Here is a 6,505-nt window from a genome sequence, read left to right as displayed (position 1 = left end):
AATAGAGAGATTAAAACAAAACTGGTGAGTGATTGTGGATCAAGATCACGTGAAAGTAAAAGCCGAGATTAACGTTTCACCTTATGCACTACTAGTATTTTTAGAATTTAGAGGTGCGTGAATACGACGAATACATGTCATGTGCTTTGCTGATTTCTTTTCTTCACACGCAACTCGACTTATTTGGGTCAGATCTCAAACCACTATTTAACGCCTTTATTTAAACGAAACTCCACCTACATAATAATAATAATAATAATAATAATAATAATAATAATAAACTATCATTTTTTTATAAGTATAAACACTTGTTTTTAGGGACATTTTGGAACATATCTAGTGGTGATTTGGTATAGCCCTATCCTTGGGAGTTTATGAGGTAGAGATGATGAGATCGGAATAGGTTATGGTCGAATCGGGTTTTGAGTGTTTTTTTTTATGAACGGAAATAATAGCGGAAACATTTTAGTTTTTTAAAAAATTTTTATTTTTTATTTATATTTTAAGTTATGATTTTTTTTATTATTTTATTTTTGAATTTTTTTGAGGGGGTTTCTACTAAGATCAAAAACCCTTAAAAAATATTCAAAAATAATAATAAAAAATTATAACTCAAAGTATAAAACATAAACAAAAAAAGTAAAAACACTAAAATGTTTCTTACGTTGTACTCGTTCCAAAAATAAAACGAGAATCGAACCGAAACCGAAAAAACGGACAAAAACGAGTCTGGAATCGACCAAAAAGAAACCAAAACCCAACCCGTCATAGGTGAAAACTCGTGTTGGCTTGAAACATGAACCGAACCCGTTCCAATCTGAAACTCGTTTCGTGTGAAACCTGTCTTGTACGAAGACCCGTTCCGATCAACGAAACCTGTCACATTTCCTTAAGACACTAACCCACATCGACCCAATTCTTTGAACTTGTCGACCCATTTTGACCCAAAAATAAAATGATGGAATTTCAAATTACTCATATTAACCCATTTAGTTAAAACCTTTACCCAAATCAACTCATTTAATTTTAAAACAACTCAAATTGACCAATTTAAAAATGTTTGGGTCAAGATTGCCACCCCTGTTAGAAACATTGTCAAATTTGTTCATCCTAATTTGAGGTTCCAATCAGCAATGTGGCTTTTTAACAAAAAAACAAAAAATGATGTAATGATAAAAAAAAAAAGACCCTTTAATCATTACTCCTACCGCCAGCCCTTCTCCTCCACCAGTGTTTTGTATAAAACACCAAAACCAAAAAGCCCACCCAACACACCTAAGAAGCGGTGTTCCCTAGCATTTTGAGCTTTTCCCAACACCACAACGTTCTACTGCGTTTGGTCTTACATATTTAAAACTTTATTTTATAGAATATGATATTTTATAAGTTCTAGATGTAGTGAAAATGACAATAAAGCAAATAAAATTCTTTAATAATTTACAAATTATAGAAAATATTTATCATACATCTACTAGGCAAGTTGTACAATTTCGAATGAGAGGTTAGAATGGGTTCATGTTATTATGAATTATGAGCAATATTAGCATGTTCCAAACATCCCGCTTATAAAGTATCAAATGTTTCGTCAAAACAGGTATTGCCCAAATTGAAGTCGGGTTGTAATGAGCACTTTTTTGTAAAACAAAATACCAAACCACAATAATAGTACAAAGATGAAGGCGGTGGTGGTAGCAGTGGGTGGTGGAGTGGCAACAATGACAATGGAGGTGACGGAGACAACGAGTATGTGTGTAAAACTCAAATTAGTTTATTAAACAAGCTCTAGTTATGCTCGAAGGTTAGCTCAAACTCATTTAAGTTTGACTTACTTCAAACTTTTAACATGTTACTCGTCACATGTACACCTAATTAAAATATATATTGTATGACAGTAGATACATCAAATTTTGGATAAGAGAGAGCAAAAGAGGATTTGGAAATCTCTGCACGGGCTGGGCATGATTGCCGGGCTTAGTTACCGGTTCCCACCACCGACAAAGCACTAAATTGGCTTCGATTGCCTACAAGGATGACTTGATTCATTGTTTTGAGGGTATTGTAATTTATCAAAAGAATATTTGTGGGTCAAGTTATTTTAAATTCCATTGTTTGTTATCTAACACAAATTAAAATATGTTTATTTATATTTATTGTGTTCAGATAAACGTTTAGAAAGACCACTAGGGATGAGCAGGTAGCAATTTTCTTAAATTCTTTGTAGGGTATCGAAATATTCAGTTCGGTATCGGTAATGAAGGTAAAATTTGGAAAATACCAGTATCGTATCAGTATTGAAATTCAAAACTTTGTACTGATTCGGTATAAGTATCGAATCTGTACTGGTACCCCCTTTTGCTTATCCCTAAAGACCACCCATCACAACCATGAAAACGTCAAGAAATTTATTATTCAAACTCTATAACAAGAAACCCACAATATCACAAGATGAAAAAAATACAAACAATTAAATCAAATGATTTAGAGAAAGCAAGAATGTCATCATCAACTTGACACAACATACAAAATACTGAATCAAGATCTCAAATATGAACTTTGATGATTGGGAAAGACGAAGTTCTAAGCTAATGATGAAAAATTATTTTTTTTGAAGACGCGTCTTCTCCACTTTTAAAAAGAACAACAACTTGTAACAAGTTATGGGTCTGGTCCACGCAAATTCAATCCATCAATAGTCAACGCTCATTAAAGTCCAACAAGTAAAATTAGCCAAAAAAGAAATTTAATACAGAAAATTAGAGAGCATTTATACAAATTATACAACCATACAGTTTAATATTGAATAAAAAAACAAGCACATATATAATCAACACCATCAATAATATTCAATTTAAATTACATATAATATTAATATTCTTATATGTGGCATGTGTGTCGGGATACAGAAATGAACCTTAACAAAGGAAAGCTAACAAACAACATGAATGACTAAGACGTATATTTTGTTCGTTTATTTGATAAAATGAATATCATTTTTGTTATCCACATGCATTCAAATAAGTGTATGACAAATAAATACAAATGAATTTCTGAACAGTTTCTGAACGTTTAATTTATTTACTGCTCTAGTTAAGCTTTGCAATCATGGAAAAGAGAATAACGTGACCTTTCTGTGAAACCTTTTTCTTTTCTGTTATTAAATTTGTTCTTTTCTATTTAAAAGCTAACTTATGGATTTTCGAGTAATAAATAGTTCTCTCCAAATTCTCTCTCTTGTCCATCATTTAGAAAACACAATTGGCCCACTCCATTATTTATCCCGTTGCGACCTAAAAGACTAAAATTTGTGTCGGTCACATCTTAAATCATATTGTTACTTCCTAATATGGAATATGACAATTTAAGGTATAATGTTGAATACTAAACTAACTATAGGTAGATAATTATGATGACTGCATAAATGATTAGTCTATCTTCAATGAAAATATCACTTGTTTCAACACATACAGTTTCATCAATCATCACCGTCTTCATAATTCATCTTATATGAAACTTGGATCATTAAGAGGTGCTAGGAATTCAAGATAATTAGTCCATTGGTGTCTGAATATATGAAACTTGGATCGATAGACCTCAGATTTAGAATAATGCATGCAATAAAACTTAATTAGTATGATACTATTATCCACTTTTAATTTAAATATATCACATTTACACACTTTTTTTCATTTCTTTTTCTAAACCATTTCGTTTTCTTATCTTCTTAAAGTGATAACACAGTTTATTTTCTTGGTTACTAGTTACAACCCATTAACCAATCTAAAGTCTAAAATAGATTTTTTGTAAGGATTATTGGATTTTTAATAATCTCTATTAGATGATATTGGCCGATTATAATCCCTATTCGTTTTATCGCCACCCGGCGGTCCCATATTCAAAAAAGTTGGCCCCCCAATGGTCCCCCGTTAAAAATGACTTAACGGCGTTATAGTTTTTTCTAAATTTCAAACCAATGTTTTAGGGCTTTTGATCGTTAGGAGGATATGAGTCGATTAGTGTAAAACTTAGCTCGAAACAATAATCCAAACGACTTGATTTTGGTTAATTGTAAGTTCAAACACCCGAATTGAAGCATTGTTTTGTCATTTTGAAGCACTATTTCAAACTAAGTTTTACACCAATCGACTCGTATCCTCCTAACGATTAAAAATCCTAAAACATTGGTTTGAAATTCAGGAAAAACTATAACGCCGTTAAGTCATTTGTAACGGGGACCATTGAGGGTCAACTTTTTTGAATTTGGGACCGCCAGTGGCGATAAAACGAATAGGGATTATTATCGGCCAATATCATCTAATAGGGATAATTAAAATCCAATATTCCTTTTTGTAATGGATACCCCTAAACGGGCTTGGCCCAACGGAATTGAGTCTAATATTTAGTGATCCATAAAACATCATGTTGGACCAAGCCCATCTGCCTCTTTTTACATGAGGCTTTGGGGCTGTTTGGTTCACTCAGATCTGAATGAGTCAAATCTGAATGAGCATCTGTCCCATTCAGCAACAACACCAAGTCTGAATGATTCAGATATAATTTTAACCATTCAAATGTTTTTCTGTTTGAAACCAGACAGTCTAAAGTCTGAAGTCTGAATGAATCAGATGTTTACATCTGAATGGTTCCATTCAGATGTAAACAAACAGCCCCTTAGTCTCCTCAATAGCTCAATGTGAATACGTGATTAACTGATTATGTGAAAGGACCTTCTATGAAAATATATATTCCCTTAGGCTATGTATTGTAGAGGGGCTACAAAATAAGGTGATTTGTGTACAGTCAGTAAAATGTGATTTTTTATTTTATGGTGTAGTGGCGTATAGCCCAATATATATAGTAATAGATATACAGGGGATGGTTCAAGAGAGAAATGATATTACTGCAACAAATGCGAGATATGAATATGAGCCACTAGTTTTGTTTTAAGTTTTAAATGCTTAAAGCTAAATAAAGAAAGTATTAATTATTCTCTTTATTCAATTAATATAACTAATAAACCATAATACTTATCTACTTAGTTAATATAACTAATTAAATTATTATAATTGAAAAATATTAAGAACTTATTTATTTTTTAACTTATTTTTTGTGTCTTGAATTTTTATCCTACACAAGTACAATTTATCATACACAAGTACAATTTATTCATACATTAAAATTTCTTTCTATCCAAATTTCTTCCAACTCAATATATAAATATCCATTAACACGTAGTTACATTGTGATAAATAATATAAAAAACTATTTTACATGTGTTAGCATTAAATATCAACAAAAAAAATACAACATACACAAAAATATATAGCCTACACTTGTTCTGAGAATAAGAAAACATATAACATACACACAAAATTCATCATCAATAAAATATACATGTACACGAAAACGTATAACCTACACATGAAAACTGTATCATACACAAATACAATTTATTCATACATTAAAAAAATTTCTATTTAAAACCAATTTCTTCGAACTCAACTTATAAAACCAATTTCTTCGAACTCAACTTATCAATATCCGTCAACACGTGGTTACATTGTGATGATTAATACAAAAACCTATCTTACATATGTTTGCATTAAATGTGAAATATACATCATACACAATAACATATAACCCACACTTATTCTAAGAATAAGAAAACACAACCTACACACGTGTAGGATATGTGTATATTTGTGTAGTTTATATAATTGTTGATGTCGAATTTAATATGTAGGTTGTATGTTTTTTTGTATATGGTATGTTTTTATTGCTCAAAACAAGTTTAGGTTATATAATTTCGTGTAGGTTGTATATTTATTGTTTATATTTAATGGACACATTTGTATGATATTTTTTTATTATTTATGAAAACTAAATTAGTGTTTTTATCTTTTTAATTATTTTAGTTAAATTATATAGATATATTAATCAGAGAAGGATTTATTATGGTTATATTAGTTGTATTAATTGGAGAGAGAGTGTGCATTTACTGTTACATTTATATCTTTTTCATTTATATTTAAACTTTTAAAACATAAAATAAAACTAGTGACTCATATTCATTTTTCGCATTTCTCGCAGTAATTTCATTTCTTCCTTAAACTTAAACCTAATATATATATATATATGCACACACACCACACACACCACAATATAATAATATTCTTCAAAGGTTTGCCGCCGGCAAATCTTCATCACCCCCTATCGCGGGGGGGGGGGGGGGGTCATTTTGTAGCCCCAACCACCCCATTACTCGCCCCCATTACGCACACTCTTATTCACTCACTTTCTATGTTTCTCTCATATGTATACACATGTCAGTTATATGATGAATGCTAGACTAAATGAAGCATTGAAGGGTAGTCATAAGACTTTGGCCTCGGATCCCCTCTAACATGATCTAGATCTCTAATCACTAAGAAGACGAAGTGTGTTGGTCAATTTCTTGTAGCAACATCTTTGATTACACCACGTCACCAATTCGCTACGAGCCATAATC

This window comes from Bidens hawaiensis, unplaced genomic scaffold, assembly GCF_021521415.1.
Source record: "Bidens hawaiensis isolate Kalapana, Puna unplaced genomic scaffold, B.hawaiensis_p1.1 tig00025990_1, whole genome shotgun sequence".
Taxonomy (NCBI): domain Eukaryota; kingdom Viridiplantae; phylum Streptophyta; class Magnoliopsida; order Asterales; family Asteraceae; genus Bidens; species Bidens hawaiensis.
The sequence above is the reverse complement of the archived record's forward strand: the minus strand, read 5'-3'. Positions refer to the sequence as shown.